At 40.1% G+C, this 19,710-nt stretch overlaps 1 protein-coding gene and 1 non-coding gene across 3 annotated transcripts in view; one reads left to right on the top strand and one right to left on the bottom strand.

Annotated features, from left to right (window-relative positions):
* Positions 1–402: 402 nt before the first annotated feature.
* On the bottom strand, positions 403–532 carry LOC112934140 (small nucleolar RNA SNORA51). The gene has a single exon (XR_003237838.1). It is a non-coding gene; the product is annotated as a small nucleolar RNA SNORA51 (small nucleolar RNA).
* A 17,855-nt stretch (positions 533–18,387) lies between these two features.
* Positions 18,388–19,710, top strand: part of ZNF713 (zinc finger protein 713) — a 52,393-nt gene continuing 51,070 nt past the window's right edge. Inside the window, exon 1 of one of the 2 annotated variants that reach the window (XM_072752745.1) lies at positions 18,388–18,556. The gene's annotated coding sequence lies outside the window, so the exon portion shown is untranslated. The remainder of the gene's footprint in view (positions 18,557–19,710) is intronic. The other variant, XM_072752747.1, reaches the window with a different exon arrangement.

Here is a 19,710-nt window from a genome sequence, read left to right as displayed (position 1 = left end):
GGGCCAAAGGCAGGCGCCAAACCGCTGCGCCACCCAGGGATCCCTATTACTGTATTATTATTGATTAGTTCCATTATGTTTTTTATTAATATATTACTTAATATATTTTGGTGACCCTATGTTGGGTGCATAAATATTTACAATTGTTATATCTTCTTGTTGGATTACCCCTTTCTTATTACATAGTGTCTTTCTTTGTCTCTTGTTATGATATTTGGTTTAAGGTTTATTTTGTTTGGTATAAGCATCTCTACTCTGGATTTCTTTAGGTATCTTTTTGCATGATAGATATTTCTCCATCCTCTCACTTTCAATCTGCAGATTTCCTTAGATTGAAATGAGTCTCCTGTAGGTAGCATAGAGAGGGGTCTTGTTTCTTTATCCATCTGTCTTTTTTTTCCTCCAGGTCCCCCATTCATAACACAGACCAGGCAAAGGGCCTAGGTTGGGGTGAATAAGGGTCGGTTTAATTACTCTGCCTTCCCTTTCTGTACAGTGTAAGAACACAGCATATGGTAAGCACCAGGAGGCTTAAACTTAGATGTTTCTATTGGAGCATTTAAGTCTATTTACATTCAAATAATTATCGGTAGATATTTATTGTGTTGTTTTGTTTAATTATACTAAGTTTGGGGTGCCTGGCTAGTTTAGCATGTGACTCTTGATCTTGGGGTTGTAAATTCAAGCCCCATGTTGAGCATAGAAATTACTTAAAAATAAAATCTTAAGGGGCTCCTGGGTGGTTCTGTGGTTGAGCATCTGCCTTTGGCTCCAGGGAGGCTCCTTCTCCCTCTGCCCCTGTCTCTGTCTCTTTCTCTGTGTCCTTCATAAATAAATAAAATAAAATTTACAATAATCTTTAAAAAATAAATCCATAAATAAGATATGGTACAAACACACAGACACACACACACACTGGAATACTACTCAACCATCAAGAAAATGAAATCTTGCCATATGCAATGAATGACATGAATGGAACTAGAGGGTATTATGCTAAGGAAAATAAGTCAGAGAAAGACAAATACCATATGATTTCACTCATATGTGGAATTTAAGAAACAAAACAGATGAACATATAGGATTGGGGGAAAAAAGGGAGAGAAATGAACTACAAGAGATTCTTAACAATAGAGAAGAAACTGAGGGTTGATGGAGGGAGGTGGGTAGGGGATGGGCTAGATGGATGATGGATAAGAAGGAGGACATGTATTATGATGAGCATTGGGTGTTGTACATAAGTGATGAATCACCGAATTCTACTCCTGAAACCACTATTGCACTGTATGTTAACTAACTAGAATTTAAACAAAAAATTGAAAATAAATAAATTCACTAAGTTTGTGGCAATTTGTTATAGCAGCAATAGAAAACTAATGAACTCTATCTTTTCTTAGTGTTCTTTGAAGTGCCTTTTATCTATTCCATGCCAAAAGACTACCTATTCATCCTTAAGATCCTGATTCAATCAACACTTCTTTTCAAAAACCATTTCCAAAGCTTCTAGTTAAATAACAGTTCCTTTATGCTCCAACAATACTTGCAGTTGTTATGGCTTATTCCCATTTTGGTTGTCTTATTTTGTAATCATTTATGTCCTGAGTTTATGGTCTTTGGAGAGAGAAGGCCCAAGACTCCTTTTTTAATTTCCACACAGCATCTATTCAAATACTTTGCACAGAATGGGCTACATACAATAAGGTTTTCTATAAACAGTGCACTCTCTACATGGCATGTATATTTTTGAACTACGGTGTTGGATAGAGTTGAGGAAGTGTGAAATAGTGCAAGTTACTAAAATCTGACTGAGTTCATATTAACAATGCTCTGAACCTAAGCAGTGAACTTCTTCCAATGTCTGTAAGCAAACCCAAAAAGTGACCTTAAGAAAAAACAGAAGAAAGAAATCAAGTTGAAAGCAGAAATTAATAAATTAGAAAATAAGAGGATAGCGGAATAAACTAGTCAATTAAACCCAAATCATTATGGCCATTTTTTTTTGTAAAATGACTATTGGATAGATATAATCTATTGTGAGGTAAAAAACCAATACCTGTAGGCCAATCAACTGAATTAGCAAATACACACTAGAGAATGGGATGGATGGTTTATAAACTAACAGGAATTTTGAGATGTGGAGTGTTATGTTGATATTGACATTTTGGCTTAAGGAGGAAGTGTGAATTATATCTACACTTATACCTAGTTGAGAAGAGATAAATAGGTAGGAGTAAGGAACACAGCACAGGCTTCTGCAATGGGAAGGCCACAACAAGATAAAGAACAACCGGCTGTACTAATAAGTTCAGACATACAAATGTGGCATGGATGACTATATTTTTCATATCTCCTATGCCGCATGTTATTCATACAATATGATATTGGCACTCCTCCCATCAAGTGGAGACTCACTTCTTCATTTCTCCTTAACTGGGACTGGCCTAGTGACTGCCTGGACTAATAAAATATGATGGAACCAGTGATTTGTGACTTTTGAGGCAATGTCATAAAGGGTCCTGCAGTTTCACCCTGTTCTCTTGGGGTGCTTCCTCTGAGGAAGCTTAAGCAGCCTGTGGAGAAGCCTACTTAGAAAGGAAAGAAAAGGACGCTTCTGGTACATCATCCAGGTGGAGCTCATGGCCAATGATTGGCACCAATTTGCCAGCTGTGAAAGTTAGGGATCTAGCTCCTAGTCAAGTTCCTCCTGGTGATGCTGTGAGCATAAGTGACTTGTTCCCATTAAGTCATGACCAATCTGCAGATTGATGAGAGAAATAAATGGTTTTTATGGTTTTAATCCAATGAGTCTGGGGGTAGTTTTTTTTAAAATGAAGTACTAATTCCCCAGAAGAGGTAAGAACACCAAAGTCCCTCAGAGGTAGATTGTCCTAGGACATTCTAAGAGGGAGCACAGATGCTGATGCTCAGATCCAGTGTTAAGAAGGCTAATGTGTGCTGTATGACTCTGTGTTATCTGGCTGGAAGACTCTCCTGGGGGTCAGCACATCACAAGCTAAAAGTTACCTGATCCCACAAACAAAACCTCTTACTGTGGAAGTGGGAAGAAGAGTTGGAAACCACATGCCCTCTCCCCAGAAGCATTTCCAAAGTCCAATGTATGATGCAGATAATAATCTAATTGTTATATAAATTTAGAGAGGGGGTGATGCCCATGGGCTGGTGTGGGTTAATGCTAGGTACATGTCCAGCAGTATGAAAGCATAAAACATAGTCAAGGAGAGCAACAGTTTGGCTCCTCCTCACACCGCCAACACACACACACACACACACACACAGAATAAAAATTAATAAAAGGAAACCTTGTTTAGGATGGTGTTAAAAGGTCCGCAGGGGGAGCTTTCCCAACCTACTACCCAGCATCAATTACAGACCCAACAGAAAGTCTGTTCTACTTTAGGTACTATATTAGGTACTACATTACTATCCCAGCAAAAGGAAGAAAGATCTCCTCCTTCCCCAGCAATAGCCTAGCTATTAAAGGACTGTCATAATTCAGCCAGTGCGAAGCCACTATACTTCAAACTCCCAGTTTATGCCAAAGGACTTTTGGTTTCTAACAGCCTTCCTATCTTTCCCCTTTCCCTGATAAAAGCATTCCTTTCCTTTGTGCTGCAGACTTGCCTATGATTTTGCCATCACTTGCTTATTCTGAATTGCAATTTTCTGCTATTTCTGGATATTTAATTCTTGCTGGTAAAATAACTGGGAATTTTATTTTTAAGGTTAACATACTTAAGTGATCAGAAGTGGGATCCAGGGATGTCTGCGTGGCTCAGTCCATTAAGTATCTGACTCTTGATTTTGGCTCAGGTCATGATCTCAAGGTTATGAGATCAAGTCCCATGTCAGGCTCTGCACTCGGTGGGGGGGTCCACTTGAGAATCTCTCCTTCCCTCTCCCTTACCCTACTTGTGTCCACTCTCTCTCTGAAATAAGTAAGTAAAACAAATAATGAAAAAAAGAAAAGAAATGGGATCCACAGAAGATCTGAGGCTGGAGAGCAAACAGGTGCAAGTACCCATAGAGCCAACTGGGCTCACTGCTTTCTCTCTAACCCTGGAGTGTAAGGATAATTTTCTCCTAGATTTTGAGCTCTGCTCTTTGTATTCAAGCTCTCCAAGCTTTATTCAGGATTTGTTTTAAGACCTTCACACTCCCCCCCCCCCCAAAAAAAATACTCATTTGGCCTTCAGTCTGATTCTTTTTTGGTTCCTGTTGAAATTGTACTGGCCTTTGGTCTGTTTCCTTCTGGGATCAGTCTATTCCATTTCCAGCCTGTGCTGTTTAAGAACTCTCTTTTTGTTCTAGAGAAAAACCTCTAAGAAGTGGTATCCTGGTCACCAAAATGCTTTGGGGGCAACCCACCTTCCCCCAGGGACTTTTACATTTAAATATGGTCCCATCCACATGTGCATTTATAACTCAATGGAATGACTTAACCAAAAGTAATTAGAACCTTAATTACTATTATGGGAAACTTTCAGTCTTTTCAAACTTATTTACTAAAAATTAAATGAGAAATCTGGGGGGAATGGAGGGTTAGAAGTACGGTAGGGTTATGTCAATGGGATGAGTAGGTGTGGGGTTAGGGATAGGGCTTGGATTAGAAGTGTATGTTTAGGGGTAGGGCTAGGGCTAGGGCTATGGGCAGGTGCAGTGGTAGGTGTAGGGATAGAAGTAGAGGTAAGGGTGGGTTGAATTGTATCAGGACATTTGGGGTTAGTGTTATGATTACACTAGAGTTAGGCAGGGTTTGGGTTATGGGTATGGGTAGGTGTAGGTGTGGAATAGAGTTAAGGGTAGGAGTAGGTTTAGTTGTAGGTGATGGATAGGTATAGGTCTGGGGTAGTTGTAGCTGTAGTGGTAATGTTAGGTGTAGGAGTAGGTATACGAGTAGGGGTAGGGTTAGTTATAGTGGTTGGAGTAGGATTAGGGTTCATTGTGGGAGTAGCAGTTAGGGGAAGATTAGGGTAAGCGGAGGGTGAAGGGGTATGTGTATGGATATGCATAGGAGTAGGTATAGGTATATGGTTAGGGGTTGGAGTAGGTTTAGGGGTAGGTATATGGTTAGGGGCAGGGTAAATGGTAGGGCTAGGTTTAGGGTTAGTTGTAGGATAGGGGAAGGGTTAATTTTAGGGGTAGTGTTAGAATAGAGGGTATATTTAGGTTTAGGGGTAGGAGTAGGGAGGGATAGGGTTAGGGATACTTGTAGGAGTAGGGGTAATGTTAAAAAAAATGAGAAATCTGTGGCTCCTAGAAGAAAAAAACTTAATGGGATGTCCATTGTAAATGATGCCTTGAGGCCTCCACATGCTTTCAGGATTCTAAGTTTGCCTCTTTGCAAAATGATATTTCTTTTTTTTTTTTTTAATTTTTTTTTATTTATTTATGATAGTCATACAGAGAGAAAGAGAGAGAGGCAGAGACACAGGCAGAGGGAGAAGCAGGCTCCATGCACCGGGAGCCCGACGTGGGACTCGATCCCGCATCTCCAGGATCGCGCCCTGGGCCAAAGGCAGGTGCCAAACCGCTGCGCCACCCAGGGATCCCTGCAAAATGATATTTCTAAATTAACTGAGGCAAACAAACAATTGAAAGAAGTCAACATGGCTTCTCATGCCTCTTTTTCCCCCCTCCCCTTGTCCTCTTTGTCTGCAGACACCTGGTAGCCACTTTGTGCTCAGGTTCATTTAACCCTCAGTTCCATTTAACTCTATTCTCTCTACTGAACTTCCTTTTTCCTTTAAATATCTCCCTACTTGCTCCTCTCTTGAACCTACTAAAGCCTGCCTCTATTTATTTTTTAAAAGAGTTTGTTTGACAGAGAGAAAGAGCACAAGTTTTGCAGAATGGCAGGCAGATGGAGAGGGAGAAGCAGGCTCTGAGCACGGAGCCTGATGTGGGGCCAATCCTAGCACCCTGAGATCATGACCTGAGCCAAAGGCATAAGCTCAACCACTGAGCCACCCAGCCCCCATAAAACCTGCCTCTTTAAAGTTAAGTCTTCTGAGGCTCTAAATAAACTACATATTTCTTATGTTCCTTGGACTAAGGCTATAGTTAGAAAGTTTCCTAATGTGACTGAGGACCCCTTTAAGTTTGCCAAAGAATTTTAAATAGTTATTGAAACTCACAAACCTGTTTCTTTTTAAGATTGATTCTGGGGATCCCTGGGTGGTGCAGCAGTTTGGCGCCTGCCTTTGGCCCAGGGCGCGGTCCTGGAGACTTGGGATCGAATCCCACGTCAGGCTCCCGGTGCATGGAGCCTGCTTCTCCCTCTGCCTATGTCTCTGCCTCTCTCTCTCTCTCACTGTGTGCCTATCATAAATAAATAAAATTAAATTAAAAAAATTGATTCCAATTAGTTCACATGCTTGTTGATGAGGATCAGGCCAAACATTGAATGAAACAAGCTTGAAAGGAATATCCTGAATGAGATTTAGAGAAACAAACCTCTGATTTTTGGCAAGATGCTAGAATACTTACCAGAAATCTCCATTGGGCATTTACAGTAGCTTTCCTAAGCCTGCTGATTGGAACAAAATTCAGGCATGGACATGAAGCCTGATAAACATGTTCATGACTATTTAAATCAACTCCAAATTATCTTTTAAGACAGGTCTGGTTTTCCTTTAGATGTGGAATCCTATCTGGGCAGCACTTAACATTGTGCTAATTAACAAAATGAACTGGAATCTTTCTTTAGTTAAAAGGACCAGGATGGAATGGAAAACTATGTTCACTCCAGATTATTATAGACTGCGAGGTTCAGGGCCTCATTATCTCCAGAACAAGTCCCTGTAACACCCCGATTTTACCTGTAGGGATAGAACTGGATAATTAAAAGGTTATTTTAAAAAACCAATGGCATATAGTGTAATGAGCACTGGATGTTCTGTAAGACTGTTGAATCACTGAACTCTATCCCTGAAACCAGTAATATGTGTTAATTAATAAAATTTAAATAAAATGTAAAAAAACCAATGGCTGAGGATGAAGCCTTGTCCAGGACCTGTGAGCAATAAATAACGTTGTTATCCATTGGCAGCCTGTTGTTCCAAACTCCCAAATGCAACTGACATTCATTTCCACTGAGAGCAAATTTTTTTTACTATAATTGATCTATGTAGTGCATTTTTAGTATTCTAGTTGAAAAGAACAGCCAATATCTTTTTTAATTTAAATTCAATTTAGTTAAGTATGCTGTATTATTAGTTTCAGGGGTAGAATTTAGTAATTCATTAGTTGCATATAACACCCAGTGCTCATTACCTCAAGTGCCCTCCTTAATGCCCATCACCTAGTTACCCCATCTCTCCACCCACCTCCCCTCTAGCAACTCTGTTTCCTATAGTTAAGAGTCTCTTATGGTTTGCCTCCCTCTGTGTTTTCATTTTATTTTATTTTTCCTTCCCTTCCCCTTATGTTCATCTGTTTTGTTTCTTAAATTCCACATGAGTGAAATCATAGAGTATTTGTCTATCTCTTTTCTTTTTCTTTTTCTTTTTTGTTTCTGGTTTTTGGCTTTTTATTTTTAATACTTTGTTTTAAAATTTGTTTTTCATTTTAGTGGTCCTTTTGTTTTATTTTGTTCTGTTCTTTTTATTTTCTGGTCTCTGACCCTTTCGGAATCAACTAGGGTGTATTTTATTAAGTAGTTGTTGATATTTTTGACTGAGTCTGCTCATACAGCTACTCTGCACTGGACAAAATGACTAGAAGGAAGAATTCACCACACACACAAAAAAGAACCAGAAACACTACTCTCTGCCACAGAGTTACAGGATTTGGATTTTAATATAATGTCAGAAATTCAATTCAGAAGTATAATTATAAAGCTACTGGTGGCTCTGGAAAAAGGCGTAAAGGACTCTAGAGACTTTGTTACTGCAGAATTGAGATCTAATCAGGCCAAAATTAAATAGATTAAATGAGATGCAATCCAAACTGAATGTTCTAACTGCTAGGGTTAATGAGGTGGAAGAGAGAGTGGGTGACATAGGAGACAAGTTGATGGTAAGGAAGGAAGCTGAGGAAAAAGAGAAAAACAACTAAGAGCCCATAAGGAAAGGCTTAGGGAAATAATGATAGCTGGAGAAGCAAGAATATATGTCTAATTGGGGTCCCATAAGAGGCAGAGAGAGAGAGAGAGAGAGAGAGAGAGAGAACCACAAAGTATGTTTGAACAAATCATAGCTGAGAGTTTCCCTAATCTGGGGAAAGAAACAGGCATTCAGATCCAAGAGATAGAGATGACACCCCCCCCCAATCTATAAAAACTGTTCAACACCTGAATATTTAATAGGGAAATTTGCAAATTTCAAAGATAAAGAGAAAATTCTAAAAGCAGCTCAACACAAGAGATTATTAACTTATATGGGGATAGGGGATGCCTGGGTGACTCGGTGGTTGATGGTCTGCCTTTGGCCCAGGGTGTGATCCTGGAGTCCCAGGATCTAGTCCCATCAGGCTTAATGCATGAAACCTGCCTCTCTGTCTGCCTATATCTCTGGCTCTTATCTCTCTCTTTCAGTGTGTGTATCTTTCATGAACAAATAAAACTTTAAAAAGCAAAACTTAAATGGGGAGAAATACCAGATTAACAGCAGACCTCTCCATAGAGAACTGTCAGGCCAGAAAGGGCTGGCATGATATATACAGGGTACTAAAGAAAAACATGCAGCCAAGAATACTTTATCCAGTACAACTGTCATTCAGAATAGAAGGAGAGATAAAGGATAGGCAGAAACTGAAAGCATATGTGATCACCAAACTGGCTTTGCAAGAAATATTAAGGGGGACCCTGTAAAAGAAAGAGAGAGCCCGGAGAAACAATCCACAGAAACAGGGACTGAATTGGTAATACGATGACACTAAATTCCTTTCAATAGTTACTCTGAATGTGAATTGGCTAAATGACCCCATCAAATAATGCAGGGGTTCAGACTGGATAAAAACACCAGACCCACCTATATGCTGTCTACAAGAGACCTAAGGACACCACCAGCCTGAAAATGAAGGGGTGGAGAACCATTTACCATTCAAATGGTCCTCAAAAGAAAGCTGGGGTAGCAATCCTCATGTCAGATAAATTAAAGTTTATCCCAAAGACTAGCAAGAGATGAAGAGGGATACTATATCAACCTTAAAGGTCTAGCAAACAAGAAGACCTACAGTCCTGAATATTTATGGCCATAATGTGGGAGCTGCCAAATATATCAATCAATTAATAACCAAAGTAAAGATACACTTAGATAATAACATACTAGTAATAGAAGACTTCAACATAGTGCTCTCATTAAAACACAGATCTTCTAAACAGAACATCACCAAAGAAACAGGGGCCTTGAATGATACACTGGACCAGATAGATTTCACAGATTATTAAAGAACTTTGAATCCAAATGCAACTGAATACACATTCTTCTCAAGTGCACATGGAACTTTCTCCAGAATAGACCACATACTGGGTCCTGAATCAGGTCTCAACTGATAACAAAAGATTGGTAGATACCAAAAACTCTTGTGTATAGGGGTAGAGGGAACATTACTCAATATCTTAAAAGCCAACTATGAAAATCCCACAGCAAATATCATTCTCAATGGGGAAGCAGTGAGAGCCTTTCCCCTAAGAACAGGAATATGACAGGGATGTCCACTCTTACCACTGTTATTCATAGTACTATGAAGTACTAGACATAGTACTAGAAGTCTTAGCCTCAGCAATCAGACAACAACAAAAAAATAAAAGGCATTCAAATTGGCAAAGAAGAAGTCAAACTCTCCCTCTTCACAGATGACATGATACTGTATATAGAAAACCCAAAAGTCTCCACCTCAAGATTGCTACAACTGGTACAGCAATTCAGCAATGTGGCAGGATACAAAATAAATGCACAGAAATGAGTAGCATTTCTATACACTAACTATGAGACTAAAGAAAGAGAAATTAAGGAGTCAGTCCCATTTACAATTGTGCTGAAAACCATAAAATACCTAGGAATAAACCTAACCAAAGAGGTAAAGGATCTATACTCTAAAAACTACAGAACTCTTATGAGATAAACTGAAGAGCTTGTAAAGAGATGGAAAAACATTCCATGCTCGTGGAATAGAAGAATAAATATTGTGAAAATGTCTATGCTACCCAGGGCAATTTACACGTTTAATGCAATCCCTATCAAAATACCATGGACTTTCTTCAGAGAGTTGGAACAAATAATCTTAAGATTTGTATGGAATCAGAAAAGACCCCGAAAGGCCAGAGGAATATTAAAAAAGGAAACCAAATCCAGGGCCATCACAATGCTGGATTTCAAGTTGTACTACAAAGCTGTGATCGTCAAGACCATTATGGTACTGACCCAAAAACAGACACATAAATCAATGGAACAGAATAGAGAACCCAGAAATAGGCCAACTCTATAGTCAACTAATCTTTGACAAAGCAGGAAAGAATATCCACTGGAAAAAAGACAGTCTCTCCAATAAATAGTGCTGGGAAAATTGGGCAGCCCCGTGCAGAATAATGAAACTGGACCATTCTCTTACACCAGACACAAAGATACACTCAAAATGGATGAAAGATCTAAATGTGAGACAAGATTCCATCAAAATCCTAGAGGAGAACACAGACAACACCCTTTTTGAGGCTGGCCACGGCAACTTCTTGCAAGATATATCTATGAAGGCAAGGGAAATAAAAGTAAAAATGAACTATTGGGACATAATCAACATAAAAAGCTGCTGCACAGCAAAAAAACAAACAAACAAAAAAACCAAAACAAACAAAAAAAACAAAAAAACAAAAAAAACCAGTCGGGATCCCTGGGTGGTGCAGTGGTTTGGCGCCTGCCTTTGTCCCAGGGCGCGATCCTGGAGACCCGGGATCGAATCCCACAACGGGCTCCCGGTGCATGGAGCCTGCTTCTCCCTCTGCCTGTGTCTCTGCCTCTGTCTCTCTCTCTGTGACTATTTTAAGTAAATAAAAAAAATTTAAAAATTAAAAAAAAAACAGTCAACAAAACTAAAAGACAACCTACAGAATGGGAGAAGATATTTGCAAATGACATATTAGAGAAAGGGCTAGTATCCAAGATCTATAAAGAACTTATTAAACTCAACAGCAAAGAAACAAAGAATCCAGTCATGAAATGGGCAGAAGACATGAACAGTAATTTCACCAAAGAAGACATACACATGGCCAACAAGCACATGAGAAAATGCTCCACATCACTTGTCATCAGGGAAATACAAATCCGAACCACAATGAGATACCACCTCACACCAGTGAGAATGGCAAAAATTAAGAAGACAGGAAAACAACAAATTTGGAGAGGATATGGAGAAAGGGGAATCCTTTTGCACTGTGGTGAGAATGCAAAGTGGTACAGCCACTCTGGAAAACAGTGTGGAGGGTTCTAAAAGAGTTAAAAATAGAGCTACCCTACGACCCAGCAATTGCCCTACAGGGTATTTACCCCAAAGATACAGATGCAATGAGACGCTGAGACTTTGCACCCCAATGTTTACAGCAGCAATGTCCACAATAGCCAAACTGCGGAAGGAGCCACAATGTACTTCGACAGATGAATGGATACAGAAGATGTTGTAAATACATACAGTAGAATATTACTCAGCCATCAGAAAGGACGAATAGCCAGCATTTGCTTTGACATGGATGGAACTGGAGGGGTTATGCTGAGTGAAATAAGTCATTTGGAGGAAGACAATCATCATATGTTTTCACTCACATGTGGAATATAAGAAATAATGAAAGGGATTATATGGGAAAGGAGGGAAACTGGGAAAATTTAGAAAGGGACATAAAGAATGAGTGACTCCTAATTCTGGGAAACCAACAATGAGTTGCAGAAGAAAATTGGTACAGCCACTCTGGAAAAGAGTGACATGAAATTTGTCTTGTGGTTGTGTTCTGGTTTCATATCATCGTGGTCAGAGAGGACACCTGGTGACCTAGAACTGTTTGAATGTGTTGAGACTTCGCTTATGGCCCATGATGTGAGCTCTGCTGGAGAATGCTCCATGTGAACTTCAAAAGAATGTGTGTTTTGCTGTTTTAGAATGGAATTTTAAGAAATAAGAAATAATAAGGGATAATAAGAAATATTAGGGGATGAGGGGATGGGCTAATTGGGTGACGGGCACTAAGGTGGCATGCGATGTGATGACCACTGGGTGTTATAGTATATGTTGGCAAATTGAATTTAAATAAAACATATTTTTTCAAGACACATTTATATGCTGTCTACAAGAAACTCGTTTCAGACCTAAAGGCACATGCAGATGAAAGTGAGGAGATGGGGAATCATTTATCACATAAATTGATATAAAAAGAAAGTTGGAATAGCAATAGTTATATTAGATAAGGTAGACTTTATTTTTTATTTTTAAAAGATTTTTTTTGTTTATTCATGAGAGTCAGGGGGGGGGCAGAGAGAGAGAGGGAGAGAGAGAGAGGCAGAGACATACGCAGAGGGATAAGCAGGCTCTATGCAGGGAGCCTGATGTGGGACTTGATCCCCGGACTCCAGGGTCATGCCCTGAGCCGAAGGCAGGTGCTAAACTGCTGAGCCACCCAGGCATCCCCAGAGTAGACTTTAAAATGAAGTCTGCATGAGACAAAAAAAACGTACACTATATAATCATAAAGTAGAAAATCCAACAAGAAGACATCACAATTGTAAATTTTTATATACATAAACATGGGAGCAGCCAAATACATAAAATAGTAATAATAGACATAAAGGAACTAACCTATAGTGAGACAATGATAGTAGGGAATTGTAATACTCCACTTATATTAATAGACAGGTGATCCAAACAGAAAATCAAGGAGACAATATCTTTGAATGAATGACACACTGGAACATATAGATTTAACAGATATATTCAGAACATTCCATTCTAAAACAGCAAAATACACATTCTTTTGAAGTTCACACGGAGCATTCTCCAGCAGAGCTCACATCATGGGCCATAAGCGAAGTCTCAACACATTCAAACAATTCTAGGTCACCAGGTGTCCTGTCTGACCACGATGGTATGAAACCAGAACACAACCACAAGACAAATCTGGGAAGACCATAGATGCATCTAGGTTAAGGAATATGCTACTAAACAATGAATGGGTCATCTAAGAAATCAAAAGGAAATAAAAAATAGAGACAAAAAAATGAAAATATAATGGTCCAAAATCTTCGGGTGGCATCAAATGTGGTTCTAGGAGGAAAATTTATAGTAACAGGCCTACCTCAAGAAGCGTGAGAAATCTCAGATGAGCACCTTTTTTTACACCTAAGGGAGCTAGGAAAAGAACAAACAAAATCCCCACCAGTAGAAGGAAGGAAACCATAAAGATTAGTGTGGAAATAAACAATATAGAAATTTTTTAAAAAAAGAACTGATTAGGGCAGCCCCGGTGGCTTAGTGGTTTGGAGCTGACTTCGGCCCAGGGCTTGATCCTGGAGACCATGGATTGACTCCCACGTCAGGCTCCCTGCATGGAGCTTGCTTCTCCCTCTGCCTGTGTCTCTGCATCTCTCTCTCTCTCTCTGTCTCTAATAAATAAATAAATCTTAAAAAAAAAAAGAACTGATTAGGGCAGCCCTGGAGGCTCAGTGGTTTAGCACTGCCTTTGACCCAGGGCCTGATCCTGAAGACCCAGGATTGAGTCTTGCATTGGGCTCCCAATGAGAGCCTGCGTGGAGCCTGCTTCTCCTTCTGCCTGTGTCTCTGCCTCTCTCTCTCTCTCTCTCTCTCTCTCTCTGTGTGTCTCTCATGAATGAATAAATAAAAAATCTTAAAAATAAAGAACGGATTAGGGGTGATTGGGTGGCTCAGTCAGTTAAGCAGCCTCAGGCTCAAGTCAGGATCCTGAAGTCCTGGAAACAAGTTCTGCATTGGGCTCCTGCTCAGTGGGGAGCTTGCTTTTCCCTCTCCCTCTGCTGCTTCCTCTGCTTATGCTCGTTCTTTTTTTCTTTTCTTTTCTTTTCTTTTCTTTTCTTTTCTTTTCTTCTTTTCCTTTCTTTTCTTTAGATTTATTTATTTATTCACGAGACACAGGTAAAGGGAGATGCAGGCTCACCACAGCGAGCCCAATGTGGGACCCGATTCTGGATCCCGGGATCACGACCTGAGCTGAAGGCAGGCGCCCAACCGCTGAGGTACCCAGGCGTCCCTGCTTATTGCTTATGCTCTTTCTTTCTCTCTCTCTCTCTCAAAATCAAAAAACAAAAACCAAAAACCAAAAAAAAAAAAAAAAACCCAAAAAAACAGATTAATGTAACCAGAAATTGATTCTTTGAAAAAAGAATAACATTGATGATCTTTAGCCATACCCATCAAACAGAGTGAGAAAGAGGACTCAAACAAAAATTATTTTTATTGAAAAAATATATAATTATGAATTGTGGTAAAAACTAGAAGGAAATAAAAGAAGAGAATAACCAATCCCACAGAAATACAAAGGATTTTAAGAGATTATGAAAAATTATATGTCAACAAATTGGACAATCTAGAAGAAATGGATAAATTCCTAGAAACATATAACCTACCAAAACTAATGAAGGAACACAAAATTTGGGCAGATCAATTACTAGCAATGAAATTAAATCAGTAATCAAAAAACTCTCAACAAACAAAAGTCCAGGACCAGACAGTGACACAGGTGAATTCTGTCAAAGATTTAAAGATGACTTAATACCTTTTCTTCTCAAACTATTCTAAAAAATAAAGAGGACGGAAAGCTACCAAATTCATTCTATGAGACCAGCATTAGCCAGACACCAAAACAGAAAAGAACACTACAGCTCTGATAAAAATAGATAAAAAATCCTTCACGAAATACTTGCAAATAAAACCCAACAATACATTAAAAAAATCACTAGCCACAATTAAGTGGGATTTACTCCCAGTGGGGGGAAAAAAAGAGTGGTTTAATGTTTGCAAATCAGTCAACATGCTACATCACTTCAAGAGAAAGGATAGGGCAGCCTGGGTGGTTCAGTAATTTATTGCTGCCTTCAGCCCAGGGTGTGATCCTGGAGACCCAGGATCGAATCCCACGTCGGGCTCCTGCATGGAGCCTGCTTTTCCCTCTGCCTGTGTTTCTGCGCCTCTCTCTCTCTCTCTCTGTCTCTCATGAATAAATAAATAAAATCTTAAAAAAAGGAGAAAGGATAAAAACCATTAGATCATTTTAATAGACACAGAAAAAGCATTTGACAAATTACAACACCCATTGATGATAAAAGCCCTCAACAAAGTAGGTTTAGAAGGAACATACCTCAATATAATAAAGGTCATATGTGACAAACCTACAGTGAATATCATACTCAATGGTAAAAAACTGAGAGTTTTTCCTCTAAGGTCAGGAAGAAGACAAGGATATCCACTCTCACCAGTTTTATTCAACACAGTACGTAATGTCCTCACCACAGCAACTAGACAACAAAAAGAAATATAAGGCACCCAAACTGGTAAGGAAGAAGTAAAACTTCTGTTTGCAGAAAGCCTGAAAGACTCCACCAAAAAACTACTAGAACTGACAGATGAATTCAGCAATGTCCCAGGATACAAAGCCAATATAAAGCATTCTATATGCTAATAATAAAGCAGCAGAAAGAGAAATTAAGAAAACTATACCATTCACAATTGCACCGAAAATAATAAAATATCTAGGAATAGACTAAACCAAAGAAGTAAAAGATCTGTTCTCTGAAAACTATAAAACACTGATGAAAGAAACTGAAGACATCCCATCCTTATGAATTGGAAGAACAAATATTTTTTAAAAAGATTTTGTTTATTTATTCATGAGAGACACAGACAGAGGCAGAGACATAGGCAGAGGGAGAAGCAGGCCCCCTGCAGGGAGTCTGATGCAGGACTCAATCCCAGGATCCTTGCATCACCACCTGAGCGTAAGGCAGACGTTCAACCTTTGAGCCAAACCACATGTCCTGGAAGAACAAATGTTGTTAAAATGTCTATAAAACCTAAAGCAATCTACACATTTAATGCATTAACTATCAAAATACCAACAGCATTTTTCACAGAGCTAGAACAAACAATCCGACAATTTTAATGGAACCACAAAAGCCCCTGAATAGCTAAAGCAATTTTGAGAAAGAAAACCAAAGTTGGAGGTATCACAATTCCACATTTCAAGTTATATTACAAAGCTATCATAATCAAAACAGTATAATACTGGCATAAACATAGATCAGTCCATGGAACAGATTAGAAAAACCTAGGAATAAACCTACAATTTTATGGTCAACTTATTTATGAGAAAGCAGGAAAGAATATCCAATAGGAAAAAGACAGTCTCTTCAACAAATGGTGTTGGGAAAACTGGAGAACATGCAAAAAAATAAAACTGGACATCTTTCTTACATCAATGACAAAAATAAGTTCAACATTGATGAAAGACCTAAAACATAAAATACCTAGAAGAGAGCACAGGCAGTAATTTCTCTGACATTGGCTATAGCAACATTTTTCTAGGTATGTCTCTTGAGGTAAGGGAAACAAAACCAAAAATAAGCTATTGGGACTACCTCAAAATAAAAAGCTTCTGCACAGTGAAAGTAACAATCAACAAAAACTAGAAAGTAACCTACTGAATAGAAGAAAATATTTGCAATAACATATCTGATTAAAGGTTGGCATCAAAAATATACAAAGAATTTATAAAACTCAAAACCCAAAAAACAAATAATCCAATTTCAAAATGGGCAAAAGACATGAATAGAATTTTTCCAAAGAAGACATCCAGATAGCCAAGAGACACATGAAAAGTTGCTCAACATCACTCATCATCAGGGAAATGCAAATCAAAATTACAATAAGCTATCACCTTACACCTGGCAGAATGGCTAAAATAAAAAACACAATAAACAAGTGTTGGTGAGGATGAGGAGAAAAAGGAACCCTCATGCACTATTGGTGGGGATGCAAACTGGTGCAGCCACTCTGGTAAGTGCGGAGGTTCCTCAAACAGTTAAAAATAGAACTGCCCTACAATTCAGCAATGGCACCATCAGGTATTTACACAAATAATGAAAAACAAACACTAATTCAAATTGAGATATGCACCCCCATGTTTATAGCATCTTTATCTATCATAGGCAAATCTGGAAACAGCCCACACGGCCATTAACTGATGAATGTACAAAGAAGTAGTATATATACACAACATATGACTAAGCCATCCAAAAGAATGAAGTCTTGCCATTTGCAACAACATGGAAAGACCTAGAGTGTATCATGCTAAGTGAAATAAGTCGGTCAGAGAAAGACAAATACCATGTGATTTCACTCATATGTGGAATTTAAGAAACGAAACAAGCAAAGGGGAGAAAAAAGAGAGAAGCCAAGAAACTGACTCTTAAGTGTAGATAACAAACATGATTACCAGAGGGGAGATGAAAAGAGATGAAGAGGATAAGAATTCATTTATCATGATAAGCGCCGAGTAATATATTGTACACCCGAATTACTATATTGCACACTTGAAACTAATATAACACTAATAACTACACTGGATTAAACTAATTTAATTTTAAAAATCTCTATGTAAATACAAATATCCCTTCTGTATTTCCCAATCCCTTTAACTATGCAGTTGAAGAGCTGGCATCTAACCTTCATCTAGAAGTGATTTATCTTCCATTTGACATGATCAAAAACAAATAGAAGAAATTAGGGGATTGTATACATGCCTTCCCAGCAATGAATGTGCTCCATTTAAATGTAGGCTTGTGGATGTCAGTATGTGACAGTTTCTATCTATTTGAAAAGTTTCCAAAGATGAAATAAGGTATTTTAGAGTAAACTTAACGGATCAACCATTGTGATGGAATTTGGTGATGGAGAACATTTTGAATTCCAGCTCAACAAAATATTCCCCTACTTAAATAATTTCATAAAAAAAATAAAAAAATAAAAGAATTTTATTCTCCTCAGTAGACCTGCAGCACAACGAAGCAAGCTATTCATGCATCACAGTTTGAGCATCTAACTACAAATGGGGCGGGGACTGGTGCTCAGGACCGCGGGGGCGCCCCGCCCAGCAGCTCCTCTGCCGGGAACCGGCCACGGAAGGGTCCTGGGCCGCGTCGCCGCCCCGAGCCCCCAAACCTCCTCTACGTGCCACCGCCTCCCAGCAAGGACGCTCCGCGAGGCCCGGGCGGGGGACCACGCCGCGCCCCCACCGCCCCTCCCCCGCCGCCGCGCTCCGCTCCGGCCGCCGGAGCGCCCCAGCGCATGCGCAGTCGGGGCCCCAGCCGGCACGGCGCGGCCGCCACGGCGGGAAGCACGTCAGAGCCCGCCGGCGTCGGGGGTGCCGGTCCGGCAGCAGGGGCCTCGCCTTGGGCGTCTCTGGCCGAGGCGGGAGGGTCCTCGTCACGCTGTCCCCCGGAGTTAGGGCGGCGGCGCGCGGCGGCGGCGGCGGCGGCGGCGGCGGCGGCAGGGGGCGGAGTCGCCCCGCGCCCTTTGTCGGTGGAGGCCGGTGAGTGAGGCGCGGGCCCGGGGGGTGGGGGCGGGGGTGGGGGTGGGGACGGCGAAGGTGCCGGGTGGCCCCTGCGCTCCGCCCGGGGCCGCGCCCCCTCTCCGCCCCGAGGGCCTCCCCACCCGGAGACTGGACACAGTTTCCTCTGGGCTCTTCCGCACTGGGGGTTTCTGTAGGTGAAGGTGGGACCATTTGTTGGAAAGTTTATCGCCATCTCAACATTATTAAAACATTCACCTTTACTTTTTCTCTAATGGTTTTAAAGGATTTTTAAAGTATCTTTGTTTACATTTCTACCTATATGTTGTTAGGTATTCATTTTGCGTTAGGAATCTACCTTTTCCCCACTTGTCCTGCAGATATTGAATCATTTTCCCACCGAATTGAAGTGACACTTTTATTATATTCTGCAGGCGTGTCTACTTTGTGACCTTGAGTCTGTTTCCAGACGATTTCTCACAGCTCTGACAGTTTATGCACTCAGACCGTTTTTAGTGTAAAATATATTTTAATATGTGGCAGAGCAAATCCTCCTTAAATATGTCCTTGGATATAATGGTCAGTTTCTTTTGATGGATTCGAAATAGTGGAAAATGTAAAGATACAAAAATGATAATTCTCTAAGAGACAGATTTTTTTTTTTTTTTTTTATGATAGTCACAGAGAGAGAGAGAGAGGCAGAGACACAGGCGGAGGGAGAAGCAGGGTCCATGCACCGGGAGCCCGACGTGGGATTCGATCCCGGGTCTCCAGGATCGCGCCCTGGGGCAAAGGCAGGCGCTAAACCGCTGCGCCACCCAGGGATCCCTCTAAGAGGCAGATTTGATCATGGTAGCAGATAGTTATTAAATGAGGGAATGTTTGTCAAAAGTCACCGTGTTGAAATCTTTTACATGTTTCCCTATTGCCATCAGGATAATGTCTGCTTTCTTAGAAGTGCCCTCAAAGCCCTTTATGATTTTACTATTGCAGACTGTTTTGTCTTCCTCCCTTGCACATCATGCTGTAGCCATACCAAACTACTTAAACATGATATACAACCCTCTGGGAAAAATTCATTAATTTGATTATGTCAAAATTTTCAATTTCTGTATTCAGAGAGAGCAAAGACCTAAAAGTCAACACATGAAAATATTTGCAGCATGTGTAAGAGA

The sequence above is a fragment of the Vulpes vulpes genome, chromosome 3 (genome assembly GCF_048418805.1).
Source record: "Vulpes vulpes isolate BD-2025 chromosome 3, VulVul3, whole genome shotgun sequence".
Lineage (NCBI taxonomy): Eukaryota > Metazoa > Chordata > Mammalia > Carnivora > Canidae > Vulpes > Vulpes vulpes.
The sequence above is the reverse complement of the archived record's forward strand: the minus strand, read 5'-3'. Positions and strand labels throughout refer to the sequence as shown.